Consider the following 24,753-nt stretch of genomic DNA (forward strand, 5'->3'; position numbering starts at 1 on the left):
CTTCATTAACCGATATCGATAACCTTAGGGTTTACTGACTAGGTTCCTTGCTCGGTGACATAGTATAGTATAAACCTTACAATAAACAATATATGTATAATAACAAAACAATCTAAACATCATGATCTCATCATTGTCTAACTCGGTAATAGTTGCCCATTGAATAACTTATTCCTCCCTTTATTCATCACATTCTTTTTGTGTCTTTTACCGACATCTTAATTCTATTCTAATCAATCTTCTCAAGATATGGCAACATCATACGAATCAGATAATCAATCTCTTGACATGAATGACAAAATAATGGTATAAAGATAGTTATCATCCTTCTTCAGTTATATCAATAATATTCAACAACCTTCTCAATATCAACAATCTCCTGATATTGAAATGCCAACATCTTTCTTACTGTAATGCCAACAATCTCCCCCTTTGGCATTGATGGAAAAACCAATAATTAAATGGTAATACCAACAAGATATTCAAATTGATTTAGATTCAGATTGCTATTATACTTCTCCTGTTATCCTTGAGCTGTTAAAATCTTCTGAAGTCTTCTTCCTTTTCATTAGGCTTTTGAGTTGTTGACTTACATTTAGTCTTCTCCATTTTTGCAATCTTCTCCCCCTGTCATTAGTCTTCTATTATTCATCATTCATTCAACCATTTAGTCTTCCAGCCAAACCATTTATAGTCTTCTCCCCCTTTGACAACAATGCCAAAAAGTAAAAGAACTAAATCATTATTTCTTCCTCTGTGAACAAATTTGCCTTGCTGTGTAACAACTATGTCTCGGTCAGATCAACTTGTCTCTATTCAAAATTTCTTGCACAACTTTAGAAAGAAAAAAAACTTTCTAAAGTGCATAAATTAGCATCAATCCACACATAATATTTTGTAGATTAATCGAACTGATGCTTTCACCGAACTCAGTCAGTGAGTAGAAGATAGGGGTAGGACCCCTAACTTGGTTCTGAGATACTCAAAAGTGTCCCTTGGCAATGGATTTGTGAAGATATCTACTAATTGCTCCTTTGAACTGATATATTCCAGCACAACTTTCTTCTCTTGAACTTCTTCTCTGAGATAGTGATACTTTATAGATATATGCTTTGTCTTAGAGTGCATCACTGGATTCTTTGAAATGTTAATGGCACTAGTATTATCACAGAATATAGTTACTGGCTCAGTAACTTTCTCATTTATACCTTCCAACAGTTGTTTGATCCATGCTATATTGGTACAATTTAATGCTGCAACAACATATTCAGCTTCTGCTATTGACTATGAGATACATCCTTGTTTCTTGCTAAGCCAACTCATTAGTCTTTCTCCTAAAAAGAAAGCTCCACCACTTGTGCTTTTCCTATCATCTATGTTGCCTGCCCAATCAGCATCAGTATAAACTTTTAAATCAAAATTCTTCTTCTTTTCATATACTAAGCCATAATCTTTAGTGCCTCCCAGGTATCTGAAAAATTCTCTTGATTGCTGTCATATGTGTCTCCTTGGGATCTGCAGAGAATCTTGCTACAATACCTACTGCATGTGCTATATCCAGTCTACTATGCATGACATATTGCAATTTTCCAATCATAGATCGGTAAAGTGTCTCATCAACAGATGCATATTCATCATTCTTTGATAATTTACAGTTAGTAGTCATAGGAGTACTTACTGATTTAGAATCCTCCATTCCAAATTTCTTCAAGATTTCCTTTATGTACTTGGATTGAGCAATGAAAATCTCATCTTTCATTTGCAGTATCTGTAAACCTATAAAATACTTTATCTTTCCGATTAGTGACATCTCAAATTCTTTGCACATTTCATTTCCAAAATTCTTGCATAAGGAGTCATTACCACAAAATATAATGTTATCAACAAATATGGCTGAGATCAGTATTCCATTGTCCTCATCTTTCTTCATGTACATATTGTTGTTTTCACTTGTCCTTATAAAACCAATCTTGATCAAATAAGAGTGCAATCTTTCATACCATGCTCTAGGTGCTTGCTTCAGACCATATAAAGCTTTGTTCAGTTTGCATACCTGATCTTTACTATTGTCTTCAACAAATCCTTCAGGTTGTTCAATGTAAACTTCTTCTTCTAGTATACCATTCAAAAATGCAGATTTGACATCCATTTGATATACCTTGAAATTTTTGAAAGAAGCATATACCAACAATGTTCTTACGCCCTCAAGTCTAGCCACAGGTGCAAAACTCTCACCATAATCTATTCCTTCTTCTTGAGCATAACCTTTGCAAACTAGTCTTGCTTTGTTGCGAATGACTTCACCTTTTTCATTTAGCTTGTTTCTAAAAATCCACTTAGTACCAATTACATTTTTGTCCTTTGGTCTTGGGATTAGTGTCCATGTGTCATTCTTCTTTATCTGATCAATTTCTTCTGTCATAGAATTTACCCAATCTTCAGTGTTAAATGCCTCTTTCACTATTCTCGGTTCAAATTCAGGTATTAGACATGTGTTCTGTCTCAGTTTGTTTCTTGTCATCAATGGATCATCCTTATCTCCTATAATCTGACTTGATGCATGATGTCTTCTGACATACTTGGCTAATATAGTCTCGGTAGGTTTTGTATGATCTTCTTCATCATTCGGTAATTGGACATTATCTTCATTTTCTTCAGTAGCTTTCTCGGTTGAACATAAAAAATTTCTTCATAATCTTCTGGTTCTTTGGAATTTCCTTCATCATTTCTTTCTGCAAATTCATCAATTTTTACATTTGCACTTTCCACTATTTTGTTAGATGATTTGATCAAACATTTAAATGCTTTACTTCTAGAAGAATAACCAAGAAATGTTCCTTCTTCACTTTTCTAATCAAATTTTCTATTTCTATCATCTTTGTGAACATAGCATCTACTTCCAAAGATTTTAAAATAACTTACATTAGGTTTCTTGTCATACCAGATCTCATATGGTGTCTTCATAGTTCCTTTCTTCAGTTGAACTCAGTTAAGGGTGTAAACAACAGTGCTAATTGCTTCTCTCCAAAATGTTTGAGGTACCTTGTTTTCTGTCATCAGGGTTCTAGCACAATCCACAATTGATCTATTTCTTCTCTCAGCTATCCCATTTTGCTGAGGTGTTCTCAGTGCAAATACTTGCCTCTTTATACCATGATCATTGCAGAATAAGTTAAATTCATCAGAAGTGAATTCTCCTCCTCTATCAGATCTAAGACATTTTAGTTGTCTTCCTGTTTCATTTTCAACTCTTGCCTTGTACCACTTGAACATTTGAAAAGCTTCTGATTTTTCTTTTAAAAACATAACTGACATCATCCTTAAGTAATCATCCACAAATAATATGAAATATTTATCACCATAATAACTTTGAACTTTCATAGGACCACAAAGATCAGTATGTACTAGATCTAAAATTCCTATAGAAGTGTAGGACTTACTTGTAAAGCTTGATCTTGTCATCTTACCCATCTGGCATCCTCAGCACATAACATTCTTAGGTTTTTCAAGACTCGGTAGACCTCTTACTCGGTGCTTCTTACTTATTTTGATCAGATTATCAAAATTTACATGACAAAACATTTTATGCCATAACCAAGTATCATCTATCTTTGCATAAAGACACTTGTTCCAAGTTGAGTCAAGATGAAATGTATTACCTTTTGTTTGTGTCCAGGTAGTAGCTAACTTTCCATGCTTGTCATGAACTTTGACAATTCTTTTCTGAAATTCTATTTGGTATCCTGTATTGTTTAGCTGTGCTACACTAAACAAATTGTATTTCAATCCTTCAACCCAGTATACATCATCACATTTAGCATTGCCAAGAAGTATTATAGATCCTTTACCTTTCATCGGACATGGTGCATCATTACCAAATCTTACATAGCCTCCATCATAGTCCTCTAATTTAACAAACTTGTGTTTATCACTTGTCATATGATGTGAGCATCCACTGTCTATGATCCAAGAATCATTATTATTTATGTGAGATATTAGAGCTTTTTCTTCATACCTTTCCTCATCAGATCCATCTTTAATAGCCACATAAACAACTTCCTCAGTATCAGTTTCATCAGATTCATCATCATTGGATTACTCATCTGCTACTAGACATGTGTTTCTATCTCTCCTTCTGAAGTCTCGGTGTCCTCTGTATTGGTTATCTTTCTGCCTGTTATCTCGGTATTCTCTCTTTTCACTAGATTCTTTGTCAGGGCAGTTAGAAGCCATATGTCCTATTTTATCACAATTGAAACATTTTAAAGGTAGCTTTCCTTTATACTTACATTTTCCTCTCAGTAACCTTCTGGCTAATAATGCTTTAAATTCTTCTTGCTTCTTGATTTCCTCATACAGTTTGTGCACTTTTTCCATGTTCCTGCGAAATCTTTCAGTTGCTTCGCTGTGATCCCCTTCAGAGTACTTACTCATCTTATCATTGTAATCATCATATTCACCAATATGAAAAGAACTGAATGCAGATTCAACTTTATTTACCGAAGACCCACTGTTATCAAAATTACTTAACTCAAATGCATGTAGCTTACCAATAGTAGCATCCAAAGAAACTGACATATTAGGTACAGACCTCAATTCATTGATTGTAGAGACTCAAATAGCATAAGCTGGTAGAAGGGTTCTCAAAAACTTACTTGTTATATCCTTTTCTTCAATAGTTCCACCCGCTCCTTTAATTTGATTGACAATCTCCTTTAGTCTTGTACTGTATTGTGTTATGTTCTCACCTTCATTCATTTTCATGGATTCAAGTTGTCCTCTTAGACTATCTAGTTTTGCTCTTTGAACATGTTCATCACCTCCATACACATATATGAGCTTAGTCCACATTGCTTTTGCATCATTACAACCTTCTAGATAATTAAACTTTGAGTCGGTCAATGCTGATGTAATTTCAATCATAGCTTGAATATGTTCTTGCTTTGCCTTAATCTCCTCCAAGGTCATAGGGTTGGTTCTCAGTGCAATGTAATCATTCTCCAGATAATATGTTTCATATTCTCCAATTCCTGATAAATGCAGCTTCATCCTTTTCTGCCATGTGGAGAAACTTGACTTGTTCAACTTCGGTGCATCCCTTTTATACATCTTCGGATCTTTGCCTCAAGTACCTTTAAACTTTTTCTTCTAGAGTCGAAAGCTCTGATACCAATTGTTAGTTCTGATACTTAATGTAAAGTACAGATTCCAATAGCTAACAAGATGAGAGGGGGGGGGGTGAATCATACAAACTTAATCTTCCATAAAATCAACAGATTCAACCTCGGTAACTTATACTTCAACATCTTAACCAAAAACTGCTAAACATGAAAACTTATGAACACATAATCATAATAACACTCATAACACCAGATTTAACATGGAAACCCAAATAGGGAAAAACCACTGTGGGATTTCAGACCCACTAAGAAATATACTCTTCTAGAGTATGCTCGGTTAAAAGCAAATCCTGTTAAAGATTACAAACACATTGCTAGATGTGACCCGGTTAAGGGATTTCCCTCAGATCTGTTAGGATCTTCACTTTGTTAGAAGTGACCTTGTTAAAGAATTTCAAACACTCATTTTGAATGTTACCTTGCTAGAGGGTTTACATATAAGACTGTTAAGTCCACTCGGTTAAGAGATTTTCTGTCACTTACAAAATAACAGTAATACAAATTTATCTGCAACTTTGCATCTGAAATGCTAAAGAAGATTCTTATTTGCTCAAAACAATCTAGTCATAGGACTTATCTTGTCCCTCTGCTGGGCTCTCTACTCTATTATTCAAACAGGTCTTCAAGCTTCTATGCTCGGTAATCACTATGTAGCATCCCCTATGCATACACTTGCCCGCATGCATTGTTTATTAACAATGCCTTATTTATAAACAATTGCTAACCGCTAAATCTCCTTGATCACATTTCCAATGATCAATCTTAGCCATCAGATCTTCAAACTTGACTAGGTTCAATGTATCCTTTTGATCTAAAAACATTTTACCTTACCTCGAGACTTGCATTCCCTTCTTGGAACTTGCACAAGGTTATTGTGGTTCAATCTGTGCTGTAGATCTTCCTGCCAATTTTCCTTTGCCATAGATCCTTAAAAAACTTCATGCACGACATACCAATAATTTATACATCTCTAGCTAATCATTGTCCTTTATTAAATAATGCTTTTATCCATCCAATGTGCACTGTCATAACTCGGTTGCAACTCGGTAAATACTAAACTTTACTCGGTAGACATTCCGCCTTCATTAATCGATATCGATAACCTTAGGGTTTACCGACTAGGTTCCTTGCTCGGTGACATAGTATAGTATAAAACTTACAATAAACAATATATGTAGAATATCAAAACAATCTAAACATCATGATCTCATCATTGTCTAACTCGGTAATAGTTGACCATTGAATAACTTATTCCTCCCTTTATTCATCACATTATTTCTGTGTCTTTTACCAACATCTTAATTCTCTTCTAATCAATCTTCTCAAGATATGACAACATCATACTAATTCAGATAATCAATCTCTTGACATCAATGACAAAATAATGTTATAAAGATAGTTATCATCCTTCTTCAGTTATATCAATAATCTTCAACAACCTTCTCAATATCCTTACTGAATATCAACAATCTCTTGATATTGAAATGCCAACAATCTTTCTTACTGTAATGCTAACAGGTAAGTGAACCGGTATGATGGTATGAACCAGTATATGCAAGGTGAACTAGTATGTTGGAGTGTGAACCGGTATATGTAAATTTTGTATCGGGGTTTCATTTGATATGACTACCGCTTGGTAGTCTCAGCTTTAGGGTTTCCGGTTGATGCATTTCAAGTCTGTGTGATTCGACCGACGAGATCCTGTGATGAGTTAGCATTGAAATGAAGATTAGATCGTGTTGCCACATTAGCCTTATGCGCATGAAGAATTTCCTTGAGGATCTTGCATGAAGAAGATTGATTCTATCTACCTCGGGAATGTGCAAAATCTTAGTAAATGGTGGAGAGCGTGTGATGGGTTATCAACTTCTAGAAGTGGTGAAGAATGGACGATGGAGAGCGTCTTGAGATTTGTTCAAGATTGTTTTACCCTATGTAATGTGTTTGAATGATCAGGATTGGACCGACTGTATTGTTAGCCTAGGTGCTTAGGGTTTTAGGTTTTTGCTACCAACCTAATTGTTGTCTATAAGGTCGATGATGATTTTCATTTGAAGTTGTTGGCAAATGATTGTATGTGAAGTGATTCTTTCTAGACTGAAGAAGTGAGTAGAGATCTATAGAGTGTGATTGCAGATTTAAAGGAATTGAAGCAGATCTACCTTGGCATTAAGTGTTATTAAAAGATCAATGTATTGCCTGTTGACTTCTAACCATTTCAGCAGATGGAAAATCCCTTTACCAGGTAGCTTTAACAGGCTTTTTGTAAATCCTTTAACAGGGTGACTCAAAATCATTGAGTTCTTAAAATCCTCTTACAAGGTAACCTTAAACAAGGTTTTAACCTCTAACCAGGTATCTAGCCATCCCTTAATCGGGTGATCCCTAGCAGGATTGGTTCCTAGCAGAACCTGTTGTAATGTCTTTAACCAGACTAGGCTCCTAATAGAGTAGACTTCAGAAGAGTTCAAGAACAACTTGTAGGTATTCATCGCCACTGTGGTTTTTACCAGTTGGGTTTCCATGTGAAAAATTATTGTGTTATGTGTGATTCTTTTTCATGTGATGTTTTAGTGTTTTCTGTTAAGAGGTAAAGCATGCTGATCCAATGGTCATTATATTTTTGATGTATTACTTGCTTAAACATATGGATGAAGCTAAGATGAGATATTAGGCTTTGAGAAGATCTAGATGTTACTGGTTTATGTCTTTTATAGTAATACTATGTTTTACCGGTAGTGCCTTGTTTTAGATCGGTGATATTGTTTACCAGTTAGTGCAGTCTTTGCAGTTTAAGTTATCAAAGAAATTTTTGTCCATACTGATTCACCCCCCTCTCATTATCTGTTGAGTATTTACTGTTCATCGTTATTCATCAATTGGTATTAGAGCATCCTCCACATCCTCTGTGTTATAAGCTTAACTGTTTGAGGAAAAGATCCTATTCTAATGATGAAAGGGGAAGGTCCTAAGTTCAATAGAGATAAATTTAAGATATGGAAGGACAAAATGAAGATCTACATTAAAAGCATTGGTGCTCAACACTGGAACTATGTTGAGAATACTTATGTTGTCCCTACTGGTACTCTCACCGATGATCAAAGAAGAGAAATTTAGGAGAATGGGAAAGTTATGGAAGCTCTTATCAAAAGTCTATCTGATATTGAGTTTATAGATGTTTAGGATAAAGATAATCCCAAAGATGTATGGGATTCTCTGGAGACTATCTATGGTCGTGATGAGCATGTGAAGCAAGCTAAGGAAGAAAGCCTTAGAGGAAAATTTGAAGACATGCAGATGGTTGAAGGAGAGATCGTTCAACAATATGGGATAAGAATTAAAACTGTTGTTGGAGACATCAAGAGTGCAGGAGGTACAATGGATGATCCCACCATTGTTAGAAAGGTTTTGAGATCTTTGTTACTGGTCTATGCAATAAGGGTTGCCGCTATTTAGGAGTTGAGATCTATTGACAAGACAAAGGTATCCCTTGACTCTATCATTGCTAAGTTGACCGCATATGAGCTAAACAGTTATGATGGTAGTGTTCAGAAGACTAAATCAACCTTTAGAGCATATGCTGCACTATCTAAAAAAGGAAAAGAGGCTAGTACTAGTTGTAAACCAAGACAAAGCAGAGATATGGATGATGAGGAGATCCTGATGGAATTTGAAGCTCTTCTTGCCAACAGACTTCCTAAGGGAACTAGAAAATACAGAGGTAAGCTCCCTTTGAAATGTTTTTCTTGCAATAGGATAGAACACATTCTTGTCAACTGTCCCAATAGTGATAATAAGGATAAATCGGAGAAGTTTAAAAAGTTCAAAGGAGGAAATAGGAGAAACTATCTTGTTGCAGTCGATGAAGGTGTCACTGATGATGAATCAAAAGATGAAGAAAGTGAAGACATATTGTTTGTAGCCGTTAAGGATGATGTGTCAGATAGGAAGGCTATTGTCTCCTGCTTCGATAATTATAATGAATGTATTATTGATAGTGGATGTTCTCACCACATGACTGGTGACCGAAGAAAGTTTATGTCTCTGGAAGAGTACGATGGAGGTGTAGTTTGATTTGGTAATGATCCACCATGTATGGTAAAAGGCAAAGGGTCCATCTCTCTAAATGGAAAAAGCGGTGCTAATAATGTGTATTGGGTAGAAGGTCTTAGGCATAACCTTTTGAGTGTTGCCCAACTGAATGATAAAGGACTCACTCTGGAATTCAAAGATGGAGTGTGCAAAATAAAAGGAAAGAGTGGTGAACTTATGGCCATCGATATGAAAACCAAATGTAACTTATTTAAGTTAAATACAAATATTAGTCAATGTCTAATGGCTAAGTTTGATGACAGTTGGATATGGTATAGGAGACTCTGCCATGTAAATTTTGGTAATATTGTGAAGGCCAGTAATATCAAGGCAGTTAGAGGATTGCCTGTGCCGAACAAACTGGTGAATCCTTTGTGTAGAGAATGTCAACTAGGGAAAATGTCTTCCTCAACCTTCAAAGGTAAATCTTTCTTAGCAGATAATTTACTTGATCTTGTGCATATTGATTTGTGTAGTCCTATGAAAACTAGGAGTGTTCAGGGAGATAGGTACTTTATGATTCTCACTGATGATTGCTCAAGAATGATGTGGGTCACATTATTGAAAGACAAGTCTGAAGCTTTTGGAAAGTTTAAAGCCTTCAAAGCACTAGTTGAAAAGGAAAGCGGTAAGAGGATCAAATGCCTTAGAACCAACCAAGGAGGTGAGTTCACTTCTGGTGAATTTAATAAGTACTGTGAAGAGAATGGCATCAAGAGGCAACTGTCTGCCCCCTAGACTCCACAACATAATGGCCTAGCAGAAAAGAACAACCAGATTGTAGTTGAAGCAGCCAGAACGATGCTGATTCAAGGGAAGGTTGCTCCCACTTTTTGAAGAGAAATAGTGAGCACTGCAATCTACACTATGAACCGGGTACTCATCAAGAAAGGTAAGGATAAAAATCCTTATGAGTATTGGATCGGTAAGACTCCAGTAGTAAGCTACTTTAGAGTGTTTGGTAGCAAGTTTTATATCAAGAGGAGTGAACACGAGAGAAAGTTTGATGCAAAATGTGATGAGGGAATATTCTTAGGGTATTCCACCAAGAGAAAAACTCTCAAGTGTTTTAACAATAGGGCTCAGAGAATTATTGAAAGTATCAATGTTAGAGTTGATGAAACCTCTGAGAAACCTGAGGAAACCAATAGCGAGCGAGTAGTAGATGAACCAGATGTAACCTTCTGGGAACCAGTTGCGAAACAACCAAGTACAAGTAACAGTGCTCCTACAACAGTAGATGCTGATGAAGAAGAGGATGAAGAGGAAAAGAAAGAGGAATAAATTAAGATCATTCCTAGGTATGTAAAGCTGCATCATGATCCAAAGTAGATCATAGGGGATAAGGATGTAGGAATACTTACAAGAAGAAAGGTCAGAGAGAATTCTTGCATGATTTTTGAATTTGAACCCAAAACATTTAAAGAGGCACACAAAGATGAAGACTGGATTAAGGCTATGGAAGAGGAACTTGACCAGATAGAAAAGAATGGTACATGGTCTTTGGTACCCAGACCCGAGCACAAAAATGTTATTGGCACCAAATGGGTTTTTAGAAACAAGCTGAATGAAGATGGCACAGTGGTAAGAAACAAAGAAAGATTAGTATGTAAGGGATATGTTCAAGAAGAAGTAGACGACTATGGAGAGACCTTTGCTCTAGTAGCTAGATTGGAAGGAGTTTGAATGCTAATTGCATATGCAGCCTTCAAGGGATTCAAAGTGTATTAGATGGATGTGAAATCTGCATTCCCAAATGGAATACTTGAAGAGGAAGTGTATATAGAGCAACCAGATGGGTTTTCCCTATCAGAAGACAATGATATGGTGTGTAGGCTACATAAAGCCTTGTATGGATTGAAGCAAGCACCTAGAGCATGGTATGAATGTTTACACTCCCATCTTGTGAAGATTGGATTTGAAAGAACAAGTGAAGATAGCAATATCTATTTGAAGATAGAAGGAGATCAAATTCTGATTTGTGAAGTGTTTGTTGATGACATGATTTTTGGTGGAGATGACAAGATGAGCCATGCATTTGCAGATGAAATGAAGAAGGAATTCAAGATGTCACTAATTGGAGAGATTAAGTTCTTTATTGGACTGCATATTCAACAAATGAAAGATGGTATCTTTATCACTCAGTCCAAGTATGTCAAGGAGGTGTTGAAGACCTTTGGCATGGAAGAAAACAAACCGGTTGGTACACTGATGATGACCGGTTGTAAATTGTCAAAAGAAGATGACTCAGCGTTGGTGAATGAGAAGGAATATCAATAAATGATTGGTAAGTTGCACTATGTAGTACACAACAGACCGTACATTGCACATGCAGTGGGAATTGCTGCACATTTTTCAGAAAAGTCCAAGAGAATCCCACTTGGTAGCAGTCAAGCGGATTCTTAGATATCTGAAGGGAACTATGGATTATGGATTGTGGTATCCATACAGTAATGATTTCAATCTCAAAGTGTTTACTGATGTAGATTGAGCTGCTAATGTGGATGACCAGAAGAGTACAACTGGTGGTGCATTCTTTCTCGATGGTAGACTACTCTCATGGATGAGCAAGAAGCAGAGTTGTATATCTCAATCAACAGCAAAAGCAAAATATGTAGCAGTATTTATGAACTGCACTCAGACAATTTGGATGAAGCATCTATTAAGTGGTTTCAAAGTCCCTGTATCTTAACCGGTGAGTATATTTTGTGATAACACAAGTGCAATCAATATTTCTAAGAATCTGGTATTGCATGCTAGAACCAAGCACTTCGAGCTCAAGTATCATTTCTTGAGGGAGAAATTTCAGAACAAAGAGGTTGTATTGGAACTGTAGACACCCAAAATTGTCATGTCTAATTAAATAAATATTTTATTTATTTAATTATCTAGGCCTAATTCTTCTATTAATTAAATAAATCTTTATTTATTTAATTAATTCATTTATCCTCTTCTAGCCTTATTTCTCATTTAAATAAATACATTTATTTATTTAAATTATCCTTTTCCTAAATTAAATAAATATCTTATTTATTTAATTATCCCACTTCTTCTATTAATTAAATAAATCTTTATTTACTTAATTAATTCATTAACCTTTTCTACCCATGACACATGTCATTCATCTCTTAATTCGTACACTACCTACCCCTTTCATTATTTTATTATTTCTTTTACCTACCCTCTAATCATAGCCGACCTCCTTTTCCACCTCTCAATCTTATCCCTCCATTTCATATAGTGTCTTCTCTATAAGGAGATGCTTCCTTCATTATCAAACCCTAATCATTCATGCTAATCATCTTTTATGCAATTGACTACACTACGATCCTACTTGCAACCACATTCCGTTCTTTGTTGAGCTCTTGTGCATATAAAATCTGAGAGCAAATATATCAAGCAAGATCAATGGAGATAGGAAGAATGGAGATCAAAACCCTATTGGACATGTGATGGTATAATCTTTATGATTTCATGTGATTTGCATTGTCTCAGGTAATCTTCATATGTTATGGTGGATCTTTGTTGATTGTTAGGCTAGGGTTTTGTGGTTGAATTCATTTAGCCTTTCAATATTGTTATTATTGTTATCCAATATTGTTATTATTGGCAAGGGTTTTTGGATTTTTATTGTGTGCCTTGTTTTCATAGACTAGCAAACACTTCAATTGGTGCACTAAAATTGAATCATTGTCTTTTGTGTCTTGAGCAATAGGCTCTTTTTGTTTAATCTTTAGAGGGCCTATCTTCCCATGTGGTCATTAGGACTACTAGTGAGAAGAGAACGACCCAAGTGGTAGCGAGGAAAACCCACCTCTTCCGAACCACTATAAACAACTGTATTCATGCTGAAAACTATGGATAACGTGTGCTGATTAGTTCATACCAACACTATGTCTCCCCATAAACCCGTTTGATCAAATTTATTTGATCATTTGTAGGGCGTAACCCCTATCGGCTGGGAGCCTTCTGTATTTACAGAGCTGAAAGTGCCGCATGTATGGCCACACGAGTGGATGCCCTTACTAGTACCTTTTTGTTTTAGAAGCCCAAATCCTTCTAGTTGTTGGGGCAGGAGGTCGGACCTCTGGTAGCGGCCCACACACATACGGTTCCTAGTAGAGATACAAAGTTCACCACGGGGAGTTTTCATGGGGACTGATGCTTGGCTGACTTGAGAAGTGAGTGCCGAGGGTGGAGCCAGTGAGGTCAAGCATCTAAGTATCCGCTCTGAATAGCATAGCCTCGGGGGTAAAACCTCATGTGGGATCAACAACTATTGTCTTGGCCAGCCATAAGAATTGTGCTTGACTTATTTTAAACATTCAAAACATTCAAAAACCAAACAGCAAAACATTGTGTCTTTTGTGTTTTCAAGTGTATGCAAAACATTTTTACATCAAACAACACAGTTTTCTTGGAGAGTCTAAACACTTGCAAACATTGAGTCCTCATCAACATTGTGTCCTCTTGTCATGAAAAATAGTCAAACATTCAGATTTGGTCACAACCAACAACTTCACAAATTGGAAAAATTTTACAGTCCAACAAACAAGAGCAATCAGTTTCGGAATTCTTGAGCTTCCTAGGTTGTTTCTCCAGGTTTTCATCTAGCATTCAACTTGTCTTTGGGTCTCACAAAATCCATCATTGCTTTACACCTTACATTACATTCACATTTGTCTAAACTTGAGTCAAAAGGTCACTTGCTTGTCCTCATCATACTTTGTCAACACACTACATACAACAACATTTTGCTAAGTGGTCCCTCATCAAGGTTTCTTACCTTTGGGTCTCATTTGGTCTTACTTAGAGTCAAGGTCAACTTACCTCATCAAGAGAAACTATCCTCTCTTTGGAAGTCACACCTACTCTACTACATACATACTTGGTCTTACACTTTGGACATTGCAAGTACACTTCAGATTCATTTACATTCCATCCAACCCTTGGTCTTCCATACTTTTTCCATTTTTCATCTAGTCTCACACATCTTGGTCAATACCTAGTTCATGGTTGAAACCCGTCTTCAAAAATCTAGGAGAGAAACTAAAGAGGCTCAAGAGTCCGCAAACATGAGTTCTTATGAGTATGACAATGATATCTTTTTCAATTCTGATCATACTAGATTACTTGACATGGATGCCTATAGAAACATTCCAAATGTTGAGAACATGGACACTACAAACAACAATGATACACACAATGATGATATGGACAACTTTTCAGTACACTCAGCAGATGTGGAAGAATCCATTATGGATCCCCATTTCAATCGATTGGTTGAGGAAATAATGAGGAGGGATAGACAATACTTCTTAAAAATGATGGCACAAAGTGGAGCCAAGATACCTCATGATTTTGACATGTCTCAAATAATGGAAAATCGACCTTTGCAACAACCTCACTCCAACATGGATCAAAGGAGGCCTAATAGTGGAGGTAATAGAAGACCACATATGGTGCTTGAATCACCATCATCTTTGTTTCAAAAACCAGAGGTCCCACATACACATGGTCAAGCATATGATACTCACCTTCGCAGACCATTATGGAAGTCTTATGCAAAGAAATATGCTCAATCACATATCAATGTTAAGGATCAACCACCAAAGCAATTGGATATTCAAAGGCATGCTCAAAATTTGGACACAAGGAAACCCCATGTCAAATTTGGGGGCAACACATTAGAACATGACATGCCTGTAGACTATGGTATACATGGACAAAGAAGATATTTCGTTCCTCAACATGAATCTATACCAAGTGGTCCATATATGCAACATCACTATAGACCTCCTCCATATGAACATGTGTATGATCAATATCATCCATATATGCAACATGCTCCTCCTCCAATTGGTGCCTCAAGCATGGGGTATGGTCCAAGAAGTCGATCTCCACCTAAGAGCAATTTGGAGCAACAAATCAGGGACTTACAAAAGAAAATGGAGGACATAAATACACCGAAGCCAACATACACAATGAGAGACATATGTCCTTATCCATTTGACAAGAGCATTCCAATGCCTCCTTTTCCTACACACTTTGTGACGCCTAAATTTGATAAGTATAGAGGAAAAGGGGATCCTAAGGCACACATAAGACAATTTTTCATAGCTTGCATTGAGGTAGCAGTAGAAGAGACATATTTGATGAGATTATTCCCACAAAGCTTAGGTGATCAAGCTATGGAATGGTTCTCCCAACTTCCACCTGGAATTAAGTCATGGGGTGACTTAGCAGAGGCATTTATTCAACATTTCTCCTACAACATAGAGACAGACATATCAGTCACTACTTTGTGCAATACTAAGCAAAAAGAGGGAGAATCTTTTGCATCATTTTTACAAAGATGGAGAAATCTAGCCAGCAGATGCTCTTGTGAAATTCCACAAAAACAAATGGTAGAAATGTTCACCCAAAATGTTAACAAAGAGATTGGTTATGACTTAAGGAAATCTTGTTTGTCCACCTTCAAGGACGTCATTGAAAAAGGCTTAGCGACAAAAAAGGTCCTAATTGAACAAGGAGTCATTAAAATATTCAAGGAAAACAAAGATGACTTTAAAGGAAAAGACAAGCCAAGATTTTGGAATAAAAACAAGAACACAGTCAATGATGGTGTTGTTGATGCCAACACAGTGCGACCCAAATTCATTTTTTCTGGATCAAGTTCTACAAACAATCAAGTGAATACTCAAACAACTTCTAGATCACGAAGGAAGTATACCCCATTGGGAGAACCACTTGAGTTAGTTTTCAAGAAGTTACTGGCAAACAAGGTGATCACAATTCCATATTTTCCTCCATATGAGCCAAAGGTTAAACCAAATTGGTGGAATGATGATGAGTATTGTGAATTTCATAAGAGCAAGGGTCATAAGACAGGAAATTGTCATCGACTGAAGAACATCATACAAGATCTCATTGATAGAGGTGATATTGAGATTGAGGGACATTCATCTAATCAAGAACATGAGATGTTTAAGGAACCATTCCCAAAAGATGACAAAGGAAAAGCTAAAGCCACAGATGACCAGACCAACTTTACTAGAGCATCCTATAACTATGATTCAACTATCAATCACATCTCGATGGACAATTACGTCTCTACTATTACCATCAAGGACAAAGCGTCTAAGAATTCTACTCGGAGACCCAGGATTGTCCTAAAAGGTGTTGGATCTTCTTCTAAACCTACCTTTGAATGTCATGTTACAACCCGCCGAGGTAAAATCACTTTGCAAGGTGCTCCAACTAAAAACATAGCTTCTTCATCAACCAAACTTGAGTATGATCTTGTAGAACAGTTAGGGAAGACACCCGCGCTCATCTCCATCCTTGAGCTATTACGCATATCCCCCGCTCATAAAGCCATTCTTGACAAAATCTTGAGAGACACCGCCGTTCCTACTGATCTGAACGTGGACCAGTTTCAAGCCATGGTGGGATACCTTTCCGTTCCACATTCGCTTACATTCACAGAAGCCGATGACGCCTTCGTAAGTCAGCCACATAATGCACCATTACACATTGAAGCCTTCATACACAAACATAGAATCAAATGAGTCCTGATAGATGGAGGAGCAGGTCTAAACATTTGTACATTGAGCACAATTAAACAATTGGGATATTTTGATAAAGCTGTGAATTCTACAAATCAAATCACCATTAAGGCATATGATGACGAAGAGCGTTCATCCAAGGGCACAGTCACCTTACCTCTCAGAGTTGGGCCAGTTACAAAGGATGTGGTTTGTCAAGTCCTTGATCTAGATCTCACATACAACATACTCTTGGGACGTCCTTGGATTCATGAGATGAGTGCAGTACCATCTACATATCATCAATGTATCAAGTTCCCTCATAATGGAGTTGAAGTGACCATCAAAGCGGATCCAAATCCATTCATATATTGCAACAATCTACAACCTCGATCAGAAATAACAATCCTAGTCAATCGAGAAGCTATTCCTTCATCAGTATATGTGGACCCAAAATCATTAAAAGCTTCTACATCAAAACAAGCAGAGATCAAAGAAAAGTTCAAGATTAAAGACCTAGGATGTGGTGAGTATATATTTCATGTTGACCAACTCCCATTATCTCCTAAGGTATTCTATCAACAGCAACAACCTACAAACAATTTGCAATGCCAAGGAATTGGGTGTGAACCACCTAGTGTTGTGGCTACTGAGTCTGAATGCAAATCTCCTCCAGTGGTGCAAGCAACTCTTGATATCAATAGTCCTAAGAATGGTTCCAACAAAGAATCTATTGAGCGTATCACCAGCCCTCTTGAGAACTCACATAGCCTTACCATTTCATCCACTCCACTTCCAAACTTGGATCAACAAGAATTACAAAAGCCCTTACTCATTGGGGATCAAAAATTAAGCTTTGAAAAGAAAAATCTAAAAGTCAAAAATAAAGAAAAGTCCTTTAGTCCAAATCAAAATCAAAAGCTATTGGACTCTGAAAAAAACAAGGTCAAGGATAAAAATCCTATGAAGCAAAGAGAGCAAGAGATGATCTCCCCTAATATCAAAATAACTGGGGGCAAAAGTTCTACAATTTTAAGTCACAAAGCATACTTGTTGATCCTTAGTCTCTATCATGTCATCCTACTTTCACTTCTTTTCGCAATCATAAGCCTTCATCACTCATCCACTTGTTTCACACATCCTTTCCCTTTTGGCGATACATCAGGGACCTTTAATGGAGCTTCCTCAAAGGACTTTGTTATCAGGGATGCCCAAACTTCTTTAGGTGACACACATATGGGCCTACGTAGTCCACACACTAGTAATTCTATCTCAGTTCCTTTATCAAGGAAGACAGTCACTCAAGCTACACATCATTCAGTCAAGGAACATCACAACTACAATCATAAGGTTCAGCCTCGCACATTTGAGGTGGGTGACTTGGTTCTTAGAGAAAAACCTAAAAATCAGCAAGACAGAGAGAAGAAGGTAAAGTTCGAACCAAATTGGCTTGGTCCTTACATCATTACAACAACATATGGATCTGGGGCATATCAGCTCTCAACTATAGAAGGTGAACCTTTGGAGGATCCTATCAACAACATGCACCTTCGCAGGTTCTACACATAGCTCTTCATAGTATCCTAATTCAAAAATACAAAAAAAAAATCATTACTTGGTGAAAACCTCGCAAACAGGTGCCTTGTGACACAAAAAACATTGAAAAATCAAAAAAAAGTAAAGAGAAATAATTTCGTCCAACGATGAAAACCACCTCGGTGGTGCCCTGGGCAAATACCATGGTGAAAACTGGGTTACCAGCGCCATGTGTAGAGACATTGCTCCTACCTCCTTCAGGATTCACTTTCATCCTTTCAATTTGCACACACTCACAACCTATTCGTTCATAATAAACTTACCCATTCCCATCATGGCTTGTCAATTGATCTACCCAAGATTGGTTAGCCATTCATACTAAACATTCCTTTTCCTCCCTTTCCATCCATAATAAATCAGATCCTATCTGTGGCTAAGGAAAAATCCTATATCTAGTAATGGGTGTGGAACTGAGAACATCACATGTTTCGAGGAGTACAGTTTCTTCCAGCTTCCTTCAGTCTATTCGCACACAATCCACAATAAAGCAACATTTGCATCACAAATCCGCAATAAAGTTTTGTCTTCTCCGCAATAAGGTATCAGTTTCATGGATTTAGTTAGTTTCAGATGAGACACAGCAACAACAATGGGCTTCAACAAATCAAATCTTTCAACAGACTCAGACAACATTATGGTTCTGTGCTATCTATCCGTTTGTGAAAGTAAACATTGTGACCACAATCAAATAAGACTTATACAGGTGACAAGAGACACTAAAATTGAGGACTACAGTGGATGTTGGTGTCGAGTCTTGGTTTTCTTTTGATTTTATCTTTTGGTGACATGTCTTTTAGCTTTTTCAGGATGTCTCTGACTAGAGATTCTATCTCCAGGATGTCTTTGACTAGAAAGGCGAGGATGGGGTATCATCACCTATTTTTCTTTGCTGTCTGTGGATTGTCTCTTAGTAATGCTATGACTTGTCCAAGGATATGAGGACACTATGAGTCTAGTATGAATTGGGGCATTCCTTGTTTGTGACTGTCTTATCTCCATGCAAACAGGTACAATGACTTTCTGGGTCGAACATATGCCTCGATTGTCATAACCTACTTGCCATAATAAAGCTCAATGATGATAATGCACAAGAAGCTCTTTCACTTTCATATCTTCTGTCTTCCATCCCCCTTTCTTGATTGACTTCCATCATCCTTCTCGAGTCCGCGTAGCCTACTATCACATGACTGAGTATAATGACACACCAAAAACATTTGCATTTCATGTAGCTGCACCTACATTACGACATATAAGAATTTCATACATACATATAGATATCACAACTGCATCACATCCTACACACAACACCTGTTAGCACAATTTACATTTGCATTATCATATTCATCTGCATTACTTACATTCACATTTGCATATAAAACATAAACGAACAAAAAAAAAAAATATTGCATTGCATCATATACATATTTGCATCCATATCATAAGCATCACATAAGAACATCTCATCACATAGGTACACATGCATATAGTTGCCGCAAAGATGAATCATCTCATATATATATATAAAGTGTCATGATACAATGATTTCAAAATCATATGGCTACAATCACCCACAGGTGTCTACATCATTATACAAAATGGTACAAAACTGATACAGAGGAACCCACTGATAACTCCTGCCAACAATGTTGGTAGTGCTAATCCTGTCCATGTCATGGTATCCCATGCTACATGTCCCACCCTCATCTCCAGTCTCAGATCCTAGAACACTCATCTAAGGGCATCCTTGTCTCCATCTCGATCATATGGAATCAACTCCCCATCGATCGGTATCCACAGAATCCTGTATACATCCTCCAGGGTGATTGTCATCTCCCCCATCGGCAAATGAAATGTACAAGTCTCAGAGTGCCATCTCTCAACCAGTGCAATCAGCAATCCCATGTTCGCCCGAAACTCAGGCACATACAGAATATGTCTCAATCCCATAGCCTCAATCGTAGCCCGGTCCTCGGCTTTCAACTCAGGTCGCAACCTCTGAGTCGATGGGAATCTCTCCTGTGACTCCATCATAGGCAAATACTCCTGTAGTCACACAAATCAATCATCTCAGTCCTAGTGACACTCATTGTTCATCACAAAGTGTTGCTGATTATCCTAGTGGTACTCCCTATTCATCACAAAGTACTACATGTTTTTCACTCCCTGTTCATCACAAAGTGCTGCTCACATTTGCACTCCCTGTTCATCACAAAGTGCTGCTTACATTTGCACTCCCTGTTCATCACAAAGTGCTGCTCATATTTCAGTACTCCCTGTTCATCACAAAGTACTCTATCTTGATACTCACTATTCATCACAAAGTGCCTTGATCTATCCTAGTCTTCCTAGAGGACCTGCTTGAGTGTATCCTCTCAGTAGCTTATCCAATCGACAACGTATGTTCATCACAGAACTGCCGATTTGACCTAGAAGACACAAATTCACATTTTTGGACACAAACGTGCTTTCTTGACATAAACACGCATTTATTACATTACCTAGCATGCATTAATGACAATAATAAATGCATCAAAGTACAAGGAGGTTTTACGGTACTTACTGGCTCTCCTGCCTCTGTTGGCCTCTAGAATCGGCGAACGCGATTGAATCTGTGAACCAAAGCCATCGCTGCTGACTACTGCTGCTCTTTTCTCTCTCTGCACTCTAATCTCTTGGAGGTGTAGATGACAATGAGGATGTCTTTCCCTCGTGGTCTATCTTATAGACTGCCCTAGCCCTCTTTCCCAAGTCAGTCTTCATTATCCCGTGACTTTGTCACTTTATTCGGTCAGTCCATTCTCGCCTTTCTTTCTTATCAAGAGATTGTCTACGATCTTTTCAAACATTTTCATCCAATCTCTCGAGGGGGCATATCATTCCCATCTTGGGGCAACTCTGTATCAGTTCATATTATCTTCTTTGAAACAACGCGACAAGCCGCATTGTCTCAAAGAGGGGCAAAATGTAGACACCCAAAATTGTCATGTCTAATTAAATAAATATTTTATTTATTTAAATATCTAAGCCTAATTCTTCTATCAATTAAATAAATCTTTATTTATTTAATTAATTCATTTATCCTCTTCTAGCCTTATTTCTCATTTAAATAAATACATTTATTTATTTAAATTATCCTTTTCCTAAATTAAATAAATATCTTATTTATTTAATTATCCCACTTCTTCTATTAATTAAATAAATCTTTATTTACTTAATTAATTCATTAACCTTTTCTACCCATGACACATGTCATTCATCTCTTAATTCATACACTACCTACCCCTTTCATTATTTTATTATTTCTTTTACCTACCCTCTAATCATAGCCGACCTCCTTTTACACCTCTCAATCTTATCCCTCAATTTCATATAGTGTCTTCTATTTAAGGAGATGCTTCCTTCATTATCAAAACCTAATCATTCATGCTAATCATCTTTTATGCAATTGACTACACTACGATCCTACTTGCAACCACATTCTGTTCTTTGTTGAGCTCTTGTGCATATAAAATCTGAGAGCAAATATATCAAGCAAGATCAATGGAGATAGGAAGAATGGAGATCAAAACCCTATTGGACATGTGATGGTATAATCTTTATGATTTCATGTGATTTGCATTGTCTTAGGTAATCTTCATATGTTATGGTGGATCTTTGTTGATTGTTAGGCTAGGGTTTTGTGGTTGAATTTATTTAGCCTTTCAATATTGTTATTATTGTTATCCATTTTCACCATATACAGGAACATGTTTCCAGTAAGGAGCAGTTAGAAGACATATTCACCAAGCCTCTATTGAAGGCTACATTTACCTATTTAAGAGGTGAATTAGGGGTGCTGCCCCTTCAAGAGGTGAACTAAAGGTATGTGCTCCACATCAGTCAGGTATTGCATTGTCAAATCTTTTTTTAGGATTGATGTGTTGAAGGATGCTACTCCTCAGGGGGAGCAACATAGTAGATCATGGATGTTTGTGCCTCCACTTTGGCATTATTGTCAAAGGGGGATAAGATGTGAAGCAGAGAAGATATCTGCAATATTGAAGACATATTATATGGAAGAAGATGTAGAGATATCCTTGTATATTGCCATCAATGCCAAAGGGGGAGATTGTTGGCATATGTGCAGAGTTTGATGACATGATGGGATTGTATGTTGTCATTGATGTCAATATGCCGAAGTATGAACTAGTATATTAAAGTAAGCAAACTGGCAAGTGAACTAGTATGATGGTATGGACCGGTATATGCAAAGTGAACCAGTATGTTGGAGTGTGAACCGGTATATGCAAAGTTTGTATCGGGGTTTCATTTGATAAGACTACCGGTTGGTAGTCTCAGCTTCAGGGTTTTCGGTTGATGCATTTCAAGTCTATGTGATTCGACTGACAACATCGTGTGATGAGTTAGCATTGAAATGAAGATTATATCGCATTTCCACGTCAACCTTGTGCGTGTGAAGAATTTCCTTGAGGATCTTGCATGAAGAAGATTGACTCTATCTACCTCGGGAATGTGCAAAATCTTAGTAAACGGTGGAAAGCGCATGATGGGTTATCAGCTTCCAGAAGCAATGAAGAATGGATGATGGAGAATGTCTTGAGATTTGTTCAAGATTGTTTTACCCTATGTGTAACATCATAAATTGTACGCACTTGCTAAAGCAGTACAATTTCACACCTAGTTTAGCACCGCCTTGGCGCAGTTACATTTTGCATTGCATTTCCCCTTTAGCACTTAATTAATCAAATTAATTAGGTCTAAAGGTTCTATTTCATCATTTTCCACATCATAAAGTCGGGCCCTTTCATTAAAGCGTGCCCCTTTCATTTTATTCTTCCAATACACTACTTAATCAAAAACCCTAATTAGGCCCTATTCTGAGCTTGGGGGCTTGATTTCGGGGGTCAAAACATCTCGAAATCACCTGTAACTTTGGGATTCTCTCTAAACTCATCATATCTGACGACCCTGAAAATTTGGTGAAAAGTTGTCAGGACCGTGGCGCCTGGAGTGCACATGGTCCCAGATATTTTTCCCAAAATTTTAGGAGCGCGATCCAATCATAAAATAAAGCTTAACCCCAAGAAATTGGCGGGATATTCAATCTCTAGGTCGGCCAAAAGACGAAATTACGACCTAGGGTTTCATACATAAGAGCTCTCTTTCTTCATTTGAAGGGATCCGAATTTTGTTTTCAGGAACCTCATATGCAGCGAAAGAGCAGATCTTTGAAGACTTCAACAACATTCAACATCCCTCTATCAAGCATTTGTCAAATCCATTCATCCATTTAGGGCTTGGAAGACATTGAAGAACAATAGGAGATCACCGACTGAAGATTGGCTTGTACCTCTCCCTTGGGGGTTGGGTATGGTTTCATGTTGTTTTCATGTCTTTGCATAAGCTTCAATATATCATTTATCCATGCTTTAGATCACTTTGCATCTTGATTTAGAGCATTTACATTATCATTAACAAGCAATTAGGGTTTACTTTCTAGGTTGCTCTAGTTTGCTTACTTGCATTTTAGATCTTGCACACACACAAGGTCTGCACACACATTACTTTTACAATACAACTTGGCTATTCGTGGGGGTGGAAATCACCGAAGCAGGGGTTTGACTAAGGCAAAACCCTATATAGCCGCCCAAACATCCTTTTCAGATATAAGTGCAGGTTTCGAGACTCGGACGACGCCGCAGGTTGCAGATCTGGAAGAAGTAGGTCGAGACAGCACCCCACATCAAATTGCAGAGCAGAACACCAGGACAGGGGCATGGGGCACCCTGGTCTTGCTAGGACAGGGGGGCTGGGCGCCCTAGTCCCTAGGACAGAGGCGCTGGGTGCCCTTGTCCTCCTGACAGACAACATTTCAGACAGTTTCCAGAGTGCAAAACAATAGTTTCAGGTGCAGAATCAGGACAGTGGCGCCCGCGCCCCCGTCCCGAACATTTCCACTCAGATTTTGACTCCGGGTACGCATTTGCATTCTTGTCTTATCTTTGTATTTACAGCTTTCCATTGTTTAAGTTCAATTCTGCAATCTTGTTATTAGTTCATACTTGCATTCTAGGGTTAGGAATTGAACTTGCATAATCTTACCTTTCAATTACAACAAAGGAATAGAAATCCTAATAGGTAGCCCATGGCTCTCTCTTTCACAAAAAGAAGTAGCCAATTGTGTGATACCTCTAGGCTCTTTCGTATTCCGTAATGTGTGACAAAAGGTAGGATTAGGGCATGATAACCTAGTCTCGCTTTTTCCCCCACACATTTTGGTGAACCCGACGTGAATCTATCATTGCTTCTTCTTGCATTGCATTTGTTAGATCTAGATC

The sequence above is a fragment of the Cryptomeria japonica genome, chromosome 4 (genome assembly GCF_030272615.1).
Source record: "Cryptomeria japonica chromosome 4, Sugi_1.0, whole genome shotgun sequence".
NCBI lineage: Eukaryota > Viridiplantae > Streptophyta > Pinopsida > Cupressales > Cupressaceae > Cryptomeria > Cryptomeria japonica.